The following is a 20,139-nucleotide window of genomic DNA, read 5'->3' on the forward strand; positions in this document are numbered from 1 at the left end:
GCTGTCGCTCCAGGTCTGACATCAGGTCGTCAGGGGTATAAAAACAGGCAGCCGACACCATTACATCAGTTTTTCTTGTCCCAAATGTCAGAAGCCCCCAAATAGGGAGCTAAGCTATGGTGGAAAAAATCACCACCAGTAAAAAGTAAATACCAACACCAATACCCCTGCAAGGGGTGAGTAGTATACACAGAGAGGAAAAAGAGAGAGAGAGCAGGGGGTTGGAAGGAGGGAAACCTGGACTGCAACAGTGAATACACTTGAACATCTACATTTATGGTAAATGTACACAACTGTACTATGTTCTTCGTGTTTCACTGTTGCAGTCATCACACTTGGGTTGATTCCCTAAGCTGTAGAAAGGGTGAAGGCAGTCAAGAGGTGTTTGGGCTGGGTAGAATGTCCTGCAGGACTGCAGTTGCAAAACCCACCTTGGACTTGGAAAATATAGGTAGGTGGTAATGCTTGGTGAATTTGTGTACAGAACTCCAGGTAGCAGCCTCCAGAATGTCCCTGGTAGGGACTCCCCTGAAGAATGCTGTAGAGGTAGAAGTTGCCATAGTGGAATGCGTTCTGACCCCCTGAGGGGTTGGTTTCCCACGGTGTTTGTAGCAGAAATGGATACAATGTGCTATCCATTTGGAAATTGTCTGTTTTGAAATGGCCTAGCCCTCTGCCCCTGGTGCAAAACTGAGTAATAACTGGTCAGATTTCCTAAAGAGCTTAGTCCTATCCAGGTAAAATCTGAGCTGTCTGTACACGTCCAAGGAGTGCAGAATCCTTTCCCCTTTATTTTGAGGATTAGGAAAGAAGGTTGGCAAATGGATAGATTTGGTTGAAAGCCATGCTGGACACCACTTTGGGCATAAAGGAATGATTAGTCCTGAGGGAGACCCTGTCAGCATGAAAAATAATGAAGGGTTCCACTGCCATAAGTGCTTGTAGCTCAGACACTCTTCTCGCTGAAATGATGACCAGGAGCAATGCTGTTTTCCAAGAGAGGAATTTTAAGTCTGCTGAAGCTGCAGGCTCAAAAGGGGGTAGTGTGAGCTTTTCCAGTACAAAGTTGAGGTCCCAAGCAGGGGTGGGTGTTCTCCTTGGTGGCCTTAAGTTGTCTGCCCCTCTCAGGAACTGTTTGATGAGGGGGTAAGAAAATGGGTCTATATTAAAACAACGAACACAATAAATTTCAAACGCTCTGATGAGCGAAAACTCATATGATCGATATCGCTATTCCCCCCACACCCAGCTAAAAATATATTCTAACTCCGAGATCACACTACAGTAAGGAAAGGGCAAACTTTCCGATCTTCACTGTACTGCAATCTCACAATAGCAATATTGATCATATGCGTTTTCGCTCATCGGAGCATTCGAAATTTATTCCATTCGTTGTTTGAACATAGATCCGAGAGAATAGGAGTGGCTCAGAGTTGTAATGAGCCGAGATGGCAGAGGCATGAATCTTAATGAAGGAGAAGAAAAGGCCTCTGTGGAGTAGATCCACTAAGTAATCCAGGATTAGAAGTAGGGACGGCAGAGTTGTGTCCTCTCCTTTAGATTGAATCCAGGAGCAATACCTTTTCCACTTATCAGCATAGGCTTTCCTTGTACTGGGTCTTCTGGCTTCAAGAATGACGTCCGGCACCTGGTTGCTTAGGCTGGTCACTGGGGGAGAATTCAGGGAATAAGCCAGGCTGCAAGATTTAGGGTTTGCAGTTGCGGATCCAAGATCTGTCCCCCCTGAGTGAGCAGGTTCAGGCTCTGGGGTAGGTGCCAGGGTGGTACCGGTGACAGGCTGCGCAGGAGTGGGAACCAGTGTTGGCGTGGCCAGTCCAGGGCAATCAGAATTGTCCTTGGTCTGTCCTGTCTTATCTTGAGCAATATTCTTGAGAGAAGGGGCAGAGGGGGGAAATACATAGATTGAGAGGTTTACCCATTGAAAGGATAGGACATCCACATTCCAGGCTGTGCTATGAGGTGTCCTGGTGCAGAATTTGCTGAGCTGGTGATTGAAGGGGGAGGCAAAGAGATCCACCTCTGGGGTTCCCCATTTCCTGAATCAGAAGGCTGAAGGGCTGGGCTCTAATTGCCACTCGTGTGGGTCTAGGAGATTTCTGCTTAAGTCTGCCAGTGAGATTTGTTTGCCTGGCAGGAATTGAGCTTGCAGATGGACCTGCATGTCCAAGGCCGTGTTCCTCAGGGCCATGGCTAGCCTGCAGTATGGGTAAGAGTAGGTTCCCCCCTGCTTGTTGATGTACCACATAACTGTGGTGTTGTCTGTTTTTATTAGCAGGGGTCCTGGTGAGAGTAGGGATCTGAAAGCTGTTGTGCTGAACAGCTAGCATCTCTTTTTGGTTGATGTGCAGATGAATATGACTTGGGCTCCAGTGTCCCTGAATGCACTTGTTTCACTTGTTTTCCAGGTGTGCCCCCCAGGCATAGTCTGATGCATCTGTGGTTAGAGTCTGGGCAGCGTGAGGTTGAGTAAAGGGCAGTCCCTTGTTGTGGTTGCATGTTGCTGCCCACCAAAGAAACTCTGTCCTTAGACAAGGTATGATAGGAATGACAGTTTCCAGGTCCTGAGAATGTTGGCACCAAAGACTTTTTAAGTACCATTGACGTTTCCTCATATGCAGTCTGGCATATGGAATTAGTAGGATACATGAGGCCATGAACCCTGGGGCCTGGAGGATTTTCCTTGTGGATAGCTGGGTTCTGGTGGCCATTTGAGTGAAGTAGTCTGTCAGATAGGCTTGTTTTTCTGGAGTGAGGAATGCCATCTGGGATACTGTGTCCAAGCTTGCTCCCAGGAATACAATCTTTTTACTGGGGACTAGTTATTTCTTTTCATTGATGGTGTACCCCAGGGAGGTTAGAAGGTTTTTTTACAAATGTCAGGTGCTGCAACAGCATTTCCCGACTGTCTGTCTGAATCAGGCAGTTGTCCAAGTACGGGTAAATTTGAATTTGTCTCTGTCTGCACTAGGCAATGGCTGGAGACAGACATTTTGTGAATATTCTGGGAGCAGTGGATAAGCCAAAGGGAAGTGCAGGTAACTGATAATGCATAGATCCTGCCCTGAAGCGTAGATATTTCCTGCAAGAGTCCCAGATAGGGATGTTCAGATAGGCTTGTTTTAAGTCTAGGGTGGCTAACCAGGCATCTTTGGCCAGCATAGGAAGAAGCTGCTGCAGGGTGAGCATTTTGAATTTTGGTACCACCAGGAAAGTGTTCAGAATGGAAAGATCTAGGATTGGGTGCCAAGTGCCCTCTTTTCTGGGTACCAGGAAAAGTCTGGAATAGAACCCTTGACCTATCTGTTCTGCAGGAACAGGTTGAATTGTCCTTATAGAGAAGCAGAGATTGAACTTGGTTTTGTGCCTCTGCCCACTGGTTTGGAGGAAGATCTGGGAACCCTTTTGGGGTTGACAGTGAGTAGAAGTAAAATTTGTACCCCTGGGATACAATGTTGAAGACCCATCGGTCTTTGGTGATGGAAGTCCAGTTTTTTGCATGATGGGCAAGTTTTCCTCCTAGGGGCACAAGCAGTTGGACAGAGGTAGGGAGTGGAGTTGAGAAGTCATTGTGAATTCTTTCCATAAGGGGGTGGCTTAGCACTCCCTGTTTTTGAAGTGGAAGCACTCCACTGCTTAGATCTCTGCATACCCTGAGACTGTAGTTTGGGGGGTCTATTTCCCCTGGGTCTAGTTTGAGATGGCCTTGAGGGGGCTGGAAAGGACCAATGTTTTGAGCAGCAATGCCTTCCGAATCTAGGAGGCTGTACTTGCAATAAGTCTTTGACTGTCTGCATAGATTCAGCTTTTTATTCCATCTTTTTAAGAACCTCTTCTGCTTTGGTGCCAAATAGATTGTCCTTGTTTAAAGGAGCGTCTAGTAATTTTGATTTGGCATGATCTGGCAAGGTCTGCTCCTTAAGCCAAGCATCCCTTCTCAGTACAGAACCAGTGACTGCTGCCCTGCAAGATGCTTCCAGGGCATCAAAGCCACATTGCAAAGTATGCTTGCTGATTTGGCTTGCAGAATGCATAACCTCTTGTAATTCTTTATTTTCTGCACAGTATATAAAGATAGCTATTTTTTGCTTAATAAGTTCCATAATATGTTGTTGGTACTTCAGCATGTGAAACTGGCAATTCAAAGCCCTATTGGCGAGAGTAGCAGAAGTGTATACTTTCTTACCCCATTTGTCTAAAGCTCTGGAATCCCTGTCCAAAGGGGTGGGATTCTTAGCTGTCATTGCTTTGATACCTTTAGGCCCCTGGGAGATGACCTTTGGGTCAGCAGTAGGGTTTATGAAAAGGAATTTGTGAGAGTCCAGAACTCTGTAGTACCTGTCTGGTTTCCTAGGAGCAGGGGGTAAGGTATCAGGAGTTAAACTGGATTCCTTAAAGACATCATCCACAACATCCAGGACTGGGGGTATTGCTAAAGGACTATGTCGTGGCAAATCTAGAAATTCTCCAAGTCTCTTTTTGGACTGAGGATAGTCTTGGCATTCCCAGTGGAAATGCTCTCTTAAAGTATGTAAAGTTTCACCAAAAGAAAAATCCTCTGGAGGAGAAGGAGCGGGAATAGATTCCTCTGCATCTGAATCCTCATAAGCAGATAAAGGCATGTTTTCATAATCAGATACCTCAGAATCGTCGGACTCTTGGTCTGTTAAAGCTGCTGGGGACAGGTCTCTTTTTCTCTTAGCAAGGGAAGGCTGACTTTCCCCTAATCAGCATAATAAGGTGTTCTGCCATTTTAAGCATTTCATGTTGTGGCAAGGAAGCAGGTACATGAGTTTGGGTTGTCAGTTTTTTAGGAGTAGCGTGTAGTCTTGGCCTTAGAAACTCGGTAGTTTTAGACAGAACTGAAGATGCGAAAGTCGTCAGTTTGTGTCATATATCGGTAGTGCAAAGAACTTCCTCAGAAGCCGATGCCTACTCAGTGGCTCCGGACTCATGCAAGGTACAGAAATCCGCAGGTTCCGTAGTTGAAGAAGAGTCTCGCGGCATACCAGACTCCGAACGGGTCTTGGTAGAGGCCTGCAAATCCACTGAAGCAGGCATCAGGGGCTGCGAAAGCGCCTCACTGAGTACCGGCGAACTGGTGACTAGCTTAACGGAAGCATCGTTGGTAGTTTTGGACCTGTGTGGTCTACCTCTGTCTTTAGTCTTACGTTTTTTCAGAAGATTGGTAGTCGGAAGGCTTACTGAAGCCATTTCAGAATACGGAGATCGAGAACAAAAGTATTTAGCGACAATAAGGGCCCGATGATGAATAGTTCAGGTGTTGAACAAGGCGCAAAACCGACAGCGAGGTATGTCATGGTCTGGGCCTAAACAGGTGATGCAGTAAAAATGGAAATCTTGGTGTGGTATTTGCTTTTCACAGGCAAGACAATTGTTAACTTTTTATGACATTGGTTAGAGAACGAAAAAAGATCCCCAACGAGGTACTTAGCTTTAGAAGACTTCAGCATAATTCAATTCGAAAATGAAAACTCAGGTGGCGGCCGACCGGCATTCATCTGAACTGCTTGTGCTTTGGGCTCCTCAGCAAGAAAGACTGATGTAATGGCATCGGCTGCCTATTTTTATACCCCCTGACGACCTGACGTCAGACCTGGAGCAACAGCAACTGACGCAGAAATACTAAATCTCTGGTATTTGGGCCAACTGAGGGCTACCTGCAGGCAGATAACCCAAGTGTGATGACTGCAACAGTGAAACACGAAGAACATCAATTATTATATTCTATTATTAAACCCCTCCCTTATCTGGTTTCAAAATATGAATCATATTATTAGATAACACAGAATGGAAAGTATTCTTCTCGTGCTGCTCTTTATTAAACCCAGCGTATTTGTTTTGCTTATACACTTGACTAATATTCATCTCAAACAATTTTTTTAAAAATTGTCAAAACTGGGAGGAATTAAAAACACTTTTATGTATAAAAACAGCATTCAAATTTATTTTCCATCAATCAGTTGTTCTTGTTGTTTGTCTTTCGGCTTTTCCCGGTTAGGGGTTGCCACAGCGAAACTCCGGTCTGCTAATGATTGGCAGTAGGTTTTTACGGTGCCGAGTTGCCAGCTCGACACCCAACCTTCAACGAAGGCATGCCCATTCACACGTCTTTCTGAATGCCAATTGACCATAGTGAGGACATGCAGACTCCACACAGAAGGCACTCCCCACAATCCAGCCGAGAATCGAATGGGAGAACCTCTTGCTGTGAGGCAACAATGCTACCGCTGCACCACCGTGGATATATTCAATCAGTAAGTAATGAAATTATTTAGGATTACTTTCCATACAAAACATTTAAGTTCAAACAATACTTGTATATCCTGCAATGTCAGGATAAATGTAAGCCTTTCTGAGAATAACTCTATAAATGCAAGTGTAATTTCCAATGAACTAATGTTAAAAACTTTAAAATTGTTCTTTTCCATGATATCCAATATACCAGAAAAATCTGCTACATAATTCACGAAAACACTCAGCCTCCATCCTGAACATATGGTTGTGTGTTCATTCCCTGGCACTGACCTTGTTGTTTCTGATTGGAAATTAAGAAATTAAAGAAAATGAATAAATAAATATTGCTAACACAACACCTGATGATTTTCAGCATTCTCCCACTGAGGATTTAACTCATACACCTATTAGATGGGATACATTGTTATTTTTAATAAAAAATTAAACACCTGGTTAAATGGCTTAGATAAAGTTGTAATAAGAAGTATAGTACTATATGTAGAATTAACAGAGTATTGTGGAGCAATCAAGTGCAGAGGTGGACCAATTACATTGCAGAATTCAGGAACATTTTGAAATCACAGAGGACTTAAAGTGCTACACCTTGTTGGTTAAAATTTTAACTAAGCAGGATAAACCTTTTTTAGTACATTTGTTAAAAGGGTAGGATTGGGTGGCCACGGTGGTGCAGCGGGTAGTGTTGCCACCTCACAGTAAGGGGTTTTCTGGTTCGATTCTCGGCTGGGGTGCCTTCTGTGCAGAGTCTGCATGTCCTCCCTGTAGTTGCGTGGGTTTCCTCTGGGTGCTCCAGTTTCCTCCCACATCACAAAGACATGCAGGAGGTGGATTGGACACTCTAAATTGGCCCTAGGTGTGAGTGTGTGCATGTGGGCACCTTCTGTGGAAAGTTGGGCACCAGGCTGGCAACTCGACACCATAAAACTCTACTGCCAATCATGAGCAGACAGATGATCCACTGTGGCGATCCCTGACCGGGAAAAGCCGAAAGAAGAAGAAGTTAAAAGGGTATGATCATTACACTTTCATCCCTTTTAGGGGTGAGCTATATGCACTACCTAGTTAGTTGCCTTACTCAGAATCAAACAGTAAGCAAATGGAGATAAAAGGAATCCAACCTTGTACCCTTAAGTTACATCAAGCTTCTCATTAACAGTTTGTAACTTTAATTCTCTGCACTAAACAACAGACCAACCTAAGGGGCTCAGGCAAGGTATACAATGTTTAAGAGATCCTACAACTTATAACTTGGCATATTCTCAGTGCAAATTCTTTACATACTTCAGATATATTTGCAAACACTGGGAAGAAGGCAATTTAGATATGGATAGGGCTAATATTTTTTCTTATGCAAGGGAAACAAAATTATCGAGTCTTTTTCCTAAACAGAGTGAGACATTTAACATACCTTTTTAAACAGAAAGATTTCAGAAGCAACTCTAAGGCTTCCACTAAAAAAAGCAGCAGATCCAAAAGGTTTTCTTTGAGAGTTAAATATAGTCTCCAACATAGGAAAGTCACTGACTTACAGGACGTACGTGACTTCTAGAACTTCGGGAACAAATAAGAGACTCTGATATAAAAGGTGTCACTTACCTCAGTGCTTCCCAAACAAAGGAAAGGTATCAATGATGTGGCAACCTTCGACCCTATTTGACTTCTGAATCTTGACTATAAAGAATATTTGAGAATGTAAGCAAATGCAAGGTTTCTGGTAGTTCTGCTTTCCATACAAAAGGATCAGTACCTCAAGAGACAATGTCAAGAGTGTTTTGGAGCTGATAGACAAGGCAAATGCTGTTCTAATATTGTTAGTAAGCTTTGATGGTGAAAAAGCATTTGACAGATTGTCTGATCCCAATTTATTTCATGTTCAGGAAGTATTTTTGTTCCCTACCTAGCAAATAAATGGTGTGACAGTAAATCACACATCAAGTGGTCACAACATGTTTGGGTGCCAGACCTCATCTAGGTTTCCCTTGATTTGTAGTAACAATCAAGGATGTGCCCTCTTCCCATTATTGTTTGAGTTGGGTACCGAGTTCAATTGCAGAAAATGAGAAAAGTCACATCTATACATACACACAAAGTTTAGCTATAACCATTTGGCTACCCTGAATACGTATGATACCACACTTTACTAACTCTCCCCAACCATATCACTGATATGATGAGAGGAATTTGGAATATTTTTGATAGTCTGGCTGCCTTTCCTAATTTTGAGATAAAATAGGACTCAAGCACTTTGTATAGGAGGCTCTTTTAATTCTTTGTGGGAAGAATTTATACACAATGACTGTTCCTCTTCTCACATCTACACCTTCTTATAACAAACATTTGGGGGTAGAAAAGCATTTTCTAGTCAGAAAACATGAAACAATTGAAAAATATGCAAATACCACACGATAAATGTATTAATAGTTGGACTAATCACCTTAGTTGAAATTACACTGATGCTTATTTTTTTTTATCTTGCAATTGCTTAAATGACGCATACAACCACTGAAGAAGGTAGAATTCTACACACTGCTGGTTTCTATGCAGACCAAGGGTTAGATTATAAGTAACTGAAAGATATAGTCATTTGGGAGATTTAGATTTTCCAGACATACTGTAAATATCTAAGCTTTACTTTGGCTGCTAAGATTTACAAGGATATGCTTTGAATATGTTCAGAATATGGAGCCCCTCGAAAAGTTCTAATAGTATTATTTTAAAGGCTGTTACTGGACTTTCCAAGATTTCCAATGGGATTATTTTTTTCTAGGGAAATAGTACAGTTTTTTTATTAATATTTGCAACTTTCGATTGGATACTTGAAATGTATCCATGCTAATCTAACAAATTATATATATGGGACAGGAATGGAATATAAATGGAAGTACTAGATATTCTAGAAATTGCTACAGCACTCAAGTTTCCTTACTAAGTAAAGAGGAAAACAGTTCTAGTGCTTAAATAAATAAGCACCTATCCAGGCATGTCTAAGGGTCTGCTCCCTGTGTTTTCCCCTGTCCACCTGGTGAATCTGGGCATCTTGAGGCAATGTAGCAATTGCCTCATGTACACAAACAACTCTCTCCTCCTACCACCCAACACTACAACCTGTGAGGGATGCATTTATATAGCCAAGCTGGAAGCCAAGACTGGACTAGTCAGTCAAGAGGAGAAGGTAAACACCCACACCACACCATGCACAACACATAGCCCTTCAAAACCTACAACACCAAAACCCACACATAGTAACACAAAACACACACACCTACATTCACGGAGGCTTTTAATAAAAATCTACCCAAGCAACAGAGACCTCCGAAGCTGAAATGTAAACAACCACCGCCCCCCCCAACACAACCCAAGCGACACATAGCTCACAAAACCAGTGTGCCACTCAACCTCAGCCCCTAAGGCAAAACAACGCACCCAACACACTAGTCATAGGCGACTCTATAGTCAAGCACACTGATGTCCCACTCACCAGGCTAAACAAGGACAAAATTACAGTCAGCTGCCTGTCGGGTGCCAGGATCCGCCACATAATGCATGCACTCAGGTCACTCCACAACAAGTACAAATACAACTCTGTCACTCTCCATGTTGGAGTGAATGACTTGAGACGTACCTCCTGGGACTACATAAAAAGAGACATGGAGGAGCTCTTGGATCTTGTAGCCTAGGCAGGTATGACCCCTGAGAAGCATCTTGCCATCACCCAGAATGATACCACAGTACAAGGACAAAATGATTGACTTCAACAATTGACTAAGCTTCTGGTGTCATTCTAAGGGGATCCAGTATCTGTCTGCCTGGGATGACATGACTGACAGACCACAATGCTTTGCCAGAGATGGCCTGCACCTATCACCCCTTGGATTCCGGATACTGGCTAAGGCTCATGACACCCCTAGGCTCCCTATTATGCTGTCACAAACGCAGGTTGTCGAATGTGTCTTTGTCGAACTGAAAAGCACGAAAAGGCAAAATAGCAAAGCGGCTTTTCAATAAATTCTTTCCCTGGGAAAGAATTTGCTTGGCCGCTTTCATTACTTTACCATTTTTGGCACTGTAGTGCGATCGTGGAGTTGGTATATTTAAGTAGGGGGGAGTGGGGGGGCACAGCCTCCCATGTCAAGGGATGTGGGGGGTGAATGATGCTCCACCCCAGAGGTCAGCTCCTCTTTGGACAGATTCAACCATAAGCTAATCACCCTAGACATCCACATCCCGCCCCACCCCCCATTAAGGTAACAACTGTAAAAAACTTCTCCAAAGCCAACTTCATGCTTCTCAAGACAGAAGTGGCAAACCTCACGACACCCATGCAGACAGAAAGTAGAAGTACGAATGCTGAATCGTGCACCAATGCACTGTATGAACACATACACAAGTGCATGGAACGTGCCATCCCAAATAGAACCAAGACGCTCTCCTCCAAAAAAAGGAAGCCAGTCTGGTGGTCCCCTGCCATAAACAAACTCTACAACAGAAGGAGTAAATTGTTGCAAAAAAGACTAAAATCCCAAGAACGGAAAAACTCCCTTGTCAGCCTCAGTAAGAAGCTGAGATCCCTCATAAAATCCTCCAAAGCTAGTTACAAAAACAAAATCACCACTGATTCTAAAGACCACAAGGCATTCTAAAGTTATGTCAAGAATCTCAATGGCAACACTCATATCTGCTCTGAGTTACAGCACAATGGCACTAAATATACAGAACCAACTGATATTGCCAGTATCCTGGCAGAGAGGTTCAATGCTAACTTCACCCCCCCACCCTCTAAAGGGCCCATCTCAATACCTGAAGAATGCCAGGTCCCAGTAATCATGGCCGCACAGGTAAAAACTGCACTCTCCAAAGCTAAGAATACAGCATCCATACAACCAGACAATATCCCGGGCTGTGTTCTGCATGATCTACAAAACGAACTGGTACCCCACCTAAGTACCATGTTCAATCAGAGCCTCACTTCAGCTTTTGTGGGTATTGAATGGCGCACAGCTAGGGTTATCCCAGTCCACAAGGGGGGATCCACCACAGACTCTGGGAACTACCACCCCATTAGCCTGGCAACCCTGATCTGCAATGCCATGGAACTTATAAACAAAGACATAGTTAACCTTCAAACTCTGGACCCCACCTAGTTTGGGTTCATGAAATACAGATCATGTCTCCTAAACTTGATCAACTTCTTTGAAGTGGTCACCAGAGCCGTGGACGAGGGTAAGGTGGTTCACACAGCCTATCTAGACCTCACCAAGGCATTCAACACCATCCCCCACTCTGGAATAATAGATAAACTCACTAAACTGGGCATAAATCCCTATGTCACGTGATGGGTTGCTAAATGGCTCACTAAAAGAACCCACACCGTGAAAGTAGTAGACTCCAAAACCAACTCCAGACCAGTGACAAGTGGAGTACCACAGGGTTCAGTCCTGGGTCCACTACTGTTTGGCATCTACTTCTCTGAAGTTCAGGTCAACACAGAAGGTCTATGGCTAACAAAGTTCACAGACGACTGCAAACTGGGAGCCATTAATGAATCCCCAAATGATGTGGACATTGTACAATAGGGTCTCATTGAGAGAGATGCCTGGTGTCAAAGCCATGGCCTCAAGGTCAGCGCCAAAAAATGCATAGTCATCCCCTTTGGGGGAAAAAACCCTGTGCCCATGAACTACCACATAGACCGTAGTCCACTTAACACCAAACGTGTGATAAGAGACCTATAGACACAGGTGGACAGTAGTCTCTACTTTGATAACCACATCGCCAAAGTAGTCAGGAAATCCTTCTACGTGGCACACCTCATCACAAAGGTTTCTCATCCAGAAAAAAGAAGGTCATTGTTCCTCTCTACTCATTCCTCATTAGACCTATTATAGAGTACAACACCCTGTTTTGTATGTACCTCACAAGGCATTTACAACTGGAAAGGCTGCAGAAATACCACACAAAGAGGACCACCAGCCTCAAACAGATGCCCTATGCAGACCGGCCCAAAAAACTCCAGCTGTACTCGGTCGCATATCGCCTACTCAGAAGCAATCTCTGCCTAATCTACAAAGCCATGTCAAACCCAGAGCTGTTGGACATGCTACACTTAAAGAAATCCAAATCCATCTGAGACACATGCTCAAGGGACCTTAACCTTATCACCACAATAAACAAAACATGCTGGAGGGATAGGTTCCTGTCCCCGAGACTCGCCATACTCTGGAACAGACTGCCCATTCATGTCAAGCACAGCACCTCATTAACCCTCTTTAAGAAAAATCTTGACAATTGGATGGGAAATAGGAAATTCACCCCAGGGATCACTTCTGTGGTTCTGCTCGACAGAGGCACAGGAAAATAATTTGGGTGGTGAAAGCCAGGGCATCGCTATGGCTAGGCTTTTACAGGCCCTACCTTTGAACCTATGAAATATTTAATACAGGAAGTTGTCTCAGTTGATTTTTTGCACTGTCAGAAAGAATTATTTTCTGACAGCAGATGACTGGTTATCATTTTCAGGAATGAAAGATACAGTCAATAAAATAAATGAAAAATAATCAAATCCTATTGTGAATTCATTTTAACAAAGTTTCTTGATAGAATACTTGGTTCATATTTCTGCCTCTAAAACCTATAGAATACTTAAAGTACATTACAGCATATTTACCCAGGATCTTTTGAGGAAAGTTAGAAGTTTAAAGTGAGAGCAGTTTTACACCTGATGACAAAATATTTTAATGACATGCCCATTCAATACCACATTCTTTTACTTTGTTTCAACTTTTCATCTGCGTGACTGTAAATTACTCTTTCTGTACCCCTCACACAATAATTAGGTTTCTTTTTCTGGAACTTCTAATCAATGTTTGAGGTGTTTTACTGATGTTTTCATTTATGGGTTATATATGTAAAGTATTTAAAATTTAAAGTACTTTGGCAGATAGTTTATGAGACTCCCTATTCTATTTTGAATCTTGACCAAATTTTGAATCTTACCAAATTTAGCCCAACGTCTAGCCAGTATACCAAAGCCTTATAATTTTATAGATGTTGTACGTCACACGTATGCTCCCACTCAACCCATAGGGCATAAAGGTGATGTACGGACATAAAAACCTCAGAAATGAAAAGCCCCAGGAGGGGCAAAAGTCTAAAGAAGTAGGAGAAATATGTACATCCAGAAGGAGAAAAAGAAGAGAGCAGAAGGGGGTGGAGGGAAGGGAGCAAATACTGCAACAATGAAGAGAAGGACATCTCTTATGGTAAGATTTTAGACAACTGTACTACATCCTTCCATATCACCATTGCAGTATTCCTTACCAATGGGAGAGCAGAAAAGCTCAAGAAGAAATCTGGAAAGAGGAAGGCCCAGAGGGGCCCTCAAGAAACCCATGCAGGACACCTCTGGCAAAGCCAGCTTTTGCTCTGGAAACAGCATCCAATTTGTAATGCTTAGTGAAAGTATGGAAAAGTTCATATTATCAGCCACAAGAATAGAACTGGTATCCAATCCTATGAAAAAAAACACCAGATGATGCTACAGCCCTGGAAGAATGACCCTTTATAGAGGCAGAAAGGCTTTTTCCATGAAAAGACTAACAAAGAGAAATGGCCTTAGAGATTGATGAGGATGTGGTCTGCTTATAAACAGCCAAGCCTACAGATCTGGGTTGAAAAGAAACAAAATGGTTGCTCAGATTTGTGAGTGGCTTTAGTCTTGTTTTAATAATATCTGAGCTGTTTATGCACATCCAAGGTGTGAAGAACCTTTTGACTAGCAGACTGTGGAGAAAGAAAAAAGGAGGGCAAATTAACAGACTGATTTAGACAGTCCATTAATCACCTTGAGCATAAAAAAAGGATTAGTACGAACAGACACCCTGTCACTACGAAAAAAAACAAAAAAATATGCAACAGACATAAAAGTCTGGAGTTCCGATACCCTCTTACCTGAGGTAAGGGCCAAAAGAACAGTCTTCCGTGTACAGTGTTGCAAGGAAGCTGAAGCTGTGGGCTCAAAAGGAGCCTAATCAAAAAATATAAATGAAAAAAATGAAACAAAAATTTACAAAAAAGCGCAAAGCACTGGAACAAAAACAAAAAACATGCAGGAAGAAGGCAATGATGTTTTAATGAAGCTTCCTGGTACCTCGGCCCATGGCCTTCAAAGGAATGATTTGTAACAACATACAACTCTAATTTAAACCATCCTAATTGGTTGTCCAATTACAATAAATTGAACACTTAATAAATAATTAACACAACCACTTGAAAAACATTTAGACATTTGAACACGTTCCCACAAGATTACGATTCCCCCTTTAGTTTAAAAATTGTAACAAAGCAATTTACAACATGCGTTGCAAATAAATTTAATCTACATATTCTATTTTTCCTCACAATACAATATAATATTAAGATGTAATACACATGAACATCTTGCCCAAACTCACACTTTTATCCTACAAAATTGTGTCCTGTATGATGTAATGAAATTCAAAATACCATATAAAACAGCACACTCATAATATTACAGGACACAAATATTGACCTCTTGATTTAAACCCTTTGGCCACAAAGTGCCAAAATTAATAATAAACTTGGATTCTAGCTGAGATAGTTTATTCAAAAAATCTGTTTCCCCAATGCAATTCGGTCTGGCCAAAACACTAAAAAAATAATTACGCACCTTGGCCATCCTCTTGGTTTGGCCACTATACCATTTGATAGGTGTGCATCCACATCCAATGATAAAAACCACCCCACATGACCTGCAACTGAAATTACCCATAGTCTTGTACCTTTGATTATTAATGATAGTCCCCTGTACGTTTCTGGCCTTATAACATATCTTACACTTACCACATGGATAACAACCCAGAAGACCCCCGCCTTTCACCTTTTCCATGTTTAAAAGCTCCTTCAAATTCAAAAATCTACAATAAGAAAAACTTATCCTACCTACAAATATATTCGAGAGAGCTGGGTCCCTATGTACCAAAGGCCAGAATCTCTCCAAAATTCTCCTAAACGTATCTGGAAATGGGGAAAATTTAGTTACAAAAAATAACCCATTATCCCCAGCTATGTTAGCTATTCCTTTCAGTCCAGTAACCAGACTTCCCCTGCTATTGCTCCGTGCACTATGTGCTCTCATCTCGCTTCCACTGAACCTATGTTCGGCTTTATTCAAGACGTCAGCTTTATAACCTCTACTCAAAAGCTTCACCTATACTTTAAGAAATTCATGACAAATACTACATTCATCAGAAGAGTTATCATAAGCCCACTTGTATTCTCCATAAGGAAGGGAAGCCAGTAACTGTGGGGGGTGCATACTGTCTACCATTAAAAAATTATTTACTGCAGTTTCCAGACACAAAAAATTCCAGATCTAAAAACTGCATAACATTTCTATCAGTTTTGTAAGTGAACTGCAAAACAAACATGTTCTTATTTAATTCATCAATGAATCCCATAAAATCACCAATCTCACCCTTACAAATAAAAATCAAATCATCTATGTATCTCTTATAGATGACCACATGTTGTGCAAAAGACTTTATACCCCCCCCCCTTACCCCCTAAAGGGCCCATATCTATACAGGAAGAATGCAGAGTCCCTGTAATCAAAACTACACAGGTAAAAGCTGTACTCTCTAAAGCAAAAAACACAGCATCCATGGGACCGGACAACATCCCAGGCTACATTTTACATGAACTTCAGAACGAACTGGCTCCCCACCTAAGCATCATAACCTCACATCAGGCTTTGTGCCCACTGAGTGGCATACAACAACAGTTATCCCACTCCACAAAGGGGGAGCCACCACTGATCCTGGGAACTATCGCCCTATTAGCCTGACGAGCCTGGTCTGCAAGGCCATGGAACGTATCATCATGGAACTCATAAACAAAGACATTGGTAACCTCCAAACTCTCGATCCCACCCACTTTGGGTTTGTGAAAGGCAGATCATGCCTCCTGAACCTGATCGACTTCTTTGAGGCAGTCACCAAAGCCGTAGATGAGGGTAAGGTGGTTCACACAGCCTATCTTGACCTCGCCAAGGCTTTCGACACCATCCCCCATTCTGGAATTATAGCTAAACTCACTATAAATCCCTATGTCACAAGATGGGTTGCCAACTGGCTCACTGACAAATCCCACACACACTAAATCTGATCTCAAACCAGTGACAAGTGGAGTATCACAGGGTTCAGTCCTGGGATCTCTCTTGTTTGGTAACTACTTCTCTGAAGTACAGGCTAACACAGAAGGCCTCTGGCTAATGAAATTCACAGATGATTGCAAACTAGGAACCATAGTAGAGTCCCCAAATGATGTGGAAATCCTACAGAAGGGCCTCGCTGAGACAGATGCCTAGTGTCAGAGCCATGGCCTCAAGCTCAATGCTGAAATGTGCATTGTCATCCCCTTTGGTAAAAACTATGTACCCATGAACTACTACACAGACAGCAGTCTACTTAACACCGAATGTGTGATAAGAGACCTTGGGACCCAGGTGGACAGTAGTCTGTCCTTTGATAGTCACATCGCCACAGTAGTCAGGAAGTCCTTCTACGTGGCACACCTCATCATAAAAGGGTTCTCATTCAGGAAAAAAGAGGTCATTCTTCCCCTCTACTAGACACTCATTAGACCCATTATAGAGTACAGTGCCCCTTTTGGAATGTACCTCACAAGACATTTGCAGCAGCTGGAAAGGCCACAGAAGTACCTCACAAAGAGGATTACTGGCCTCAAACAGATGCCCTACACGGACCGTCTCAAAAAAACTCCAGCTTTACTCCATAGCATATTGCCTACTTCGAGGTGATCTCTGCCTAACATATAAAGCTATGTCAAACCCAGAGCTGTTGGACATGCTACACCTAAAGAAATCCCAATCCCTCTGAGCTACATGCTCTAGGGACCTAAACCTTGTCACCACAATAAACAGGACATGCTGGAGGGATAGATTCCTATCCCAGAGACTTCCCATACTCTGGAACAGGCTATCCATCTATGTCAAGCAAAGTTCTTCATTAGCACTCTTCAAGAAAAATCTTGATGAGTGGATGGGAAATAGGAAATACACCCCGGGGATCACTTCTGTGTCTCTGCTCGACAGTGGCACAGGAAAATAACTTTCTTGGGTGGCATACGCCAGGGAACCTTGTTGGCAAGGCTTACGTAGGCCCTCGGGCTGATAACCTAGTACCTACCTATGAACTTACAGACATAGTGATTTTCAAAATGGTTCATGAAAATAATAGCATACACTGGAGCATACAATGCACCCATTGCTGTACCCACTTTCTGCACATAATATTGTTTGTTAAACCTAAAACAATTATGAGTAAGAGAGAACTCCAACAACCACAACAAATATGAAGACCATGCCCCCTCCCGACCATCCTATTCACGGCTTCCAGACCCCAAATATTTTTAATATTACTATATAGGGATCTGACATCCACACTGGCCCAAGAAAAGTTTGCATGCTATTCCATACCCCCCCCCCCCCAACCAGGTCACATATTCCCTTACCATTTTTAATGTGGGACCAAATCCTGGACAAAAAAATCCCTTAAGATGATAATCTAAAAAAATGCCCACATTCTGTAAATACGACCCTTTACCTGAAACTATAGGTCTTCCCGGGGGGGGGTGGATTTTGGGAATAGTAAAAAATATTGCATCCCTAGGATTTTTTACATGTAACTTTTTTACATCCTGACTGAAGAAGAAACCCAACCTCTCCCCTCTTTCCCAAAGTTCCAACAGCTCAATGGTGAAAACAGTAACTGGGTTGGTATCCACCTTATTATATGTTGCAATGTCTTCCAACAAGTTCTCAGCCATGCTATTATACCTCTCCCTCGACATCATGACCCAATTCCCACCCTTGTCTGCTTGGGTGTATACATACCTGCCATTGCAGGCCTGTAAATCTTGTAACGCTAACCATTAATTTTTATTTAAATTAAATTTCCTGTGATCCTTTCTAAACTTATAGTATTCCAATTCTAACTGTTTGCACACTACAGACTCAAACTGACAAATGGGAAGTGAAGTCTTGGGAGGAATAAAGTTAGAAATGTGGGGAATCATAGGAACACAAATTTTGCCATAGCCAGCACCAAAATTGCAACCAGAATCAGAAACAGATATATTATTATTTTCATCAATCAAATCACCAATCTCAAAAATACCCACCAAAGGATTTTCATGCAAAGACATGTCAAGTAAAGAATCGTCAGTGCTTTCATTCAAAGTACGCATTGCAACACTACCAATACCCTCACTGTTACCCTCACTATGTGAACATTGATTAAAAATACTTGTAATGCAGTTTCCTGCAAAAACGGCCTACCTCAAACTGTGGTTCAGCCAAGTTCAGATAATAGGTGGGAACAAATTTAGTACCCTTCAACAAAGAAGTTACATCTCTGGAAATTACCAAATCACATAAATTAATAATATTATATTCAGGAACATTGTCCAAAAAGTCCAAATTGCCTTCTTGTACTGAATAGCTGCGTGATAGTGAAAAAAACTCAGTCCTACGGTTGACATGATTACATTTTGTTCCTTTTTCTCCTCTGGGCAACTCCGCCGTTGCTGTTACTGGTCTGCCATCTCCGACCCTTACCCCTGGGCTGCTGTCTATTCACGCTCTGGCCCTGTGATCAAAAGGAGGCTGAGTCAGTTTTTCCAAGTATAAAATTAAGGTCCCAGGAAAGTGGAATAAGCTTCCTGGGAGGCCTAATATGAAGGACACCTTTAAGAAATTGCTTGACCTCAAACCTAGATGCCAGAGGAAGAGTTAATGGCAGATGAGCAGAAATTACTGAGAGGTGAGCTTTAACAGAAAAATAAGCTAACCTAGCATACAGTAATTCACACAAGTCAGAGAAAACCGGAGGGATCTCAACAGAAAGTGGATCCTGGCTAAAGCAAGGCACTAAACAGAAAATCTCTTCCATTTGGACAAATAGTATTTCCTGGCAGTGGGTTTCCAGGCCTATTGCAGAATCCTAAGCACATCCTCAGAACAAAGGTGCCTAAAAGTTATCCAAACCCTATCACGCACAATATCAGTTGAAGAGTGGACAAGTGAGGATGGATCAGAGAGACCCCTTGTCTTGTGTGAGTAGATCCAGACTGTGAGGTAACTTGGGGTAATTGCCCCTGGCCAGGTGAAGAAAAAGGGGGAACCAATGCTGTCTGGGCCAAAAGGGAGTCATCAACAAGATTTGGGGGAAGTCCTGCTCTATCTTGCGTAGGACCCTTGAAATCAAAGGAAGGGAAGAGAAACATCCCATTCCAAGAAAAAGATGGGGCTTCCACCTTCCAAGCCTGAGAACTTGGGAATCTGGTGCAAAAAAAGGAATTTGCCTGTGCAATGGACAATGTACAGAAACACATCCCTGTGAAGCATCCATTTGTGAGCCTGTGTTTTGGACCTACTCTAAGAGTCTGCCACTATATTTTGCTCTGATGGAATGCATACAGACTGAAGAGTCAATTGATACTGGGCAGCTAGATCCCAGACTTGAAGAGTTAGTCTGCAAAGAAGGTAGGGTTGTGTCCTTCCTTGCTTGTTGATATACCACATCACCATAGTATTGTCTGTGAAGATTTTGAGGGGTCCTAGGGGAAAAAAAGGGGATGCAAGGCCTGAAGGGCAAAAAGGAAAGCCCTCATTTTCTTGATGCTGATGTGGTCTAACCTCTGATGAGGAGCCCAGAGATTGGGGACCTTGAGGGAACCAAAAGAGGCCCCCACCCATGTCTGAGGCATCTGAGAAAAAGTTTCTGAGATGGGATTGGGGGCTGAAAA

This window comes from Protopterus annectens, chromosome 3.part0 (assembly GCF_019279795.1).
Source record: "Protopterus annectens isolate FY-2018-M chromosome 3.part0, PAN1.0, whole genome shotgun sequence".
NCBI classification, from domain to species: Eukaryota; Metazoa; Chordata; order Ceratodontiformes; family Protopteridae; genus Protopterus; species Protopterus annectens.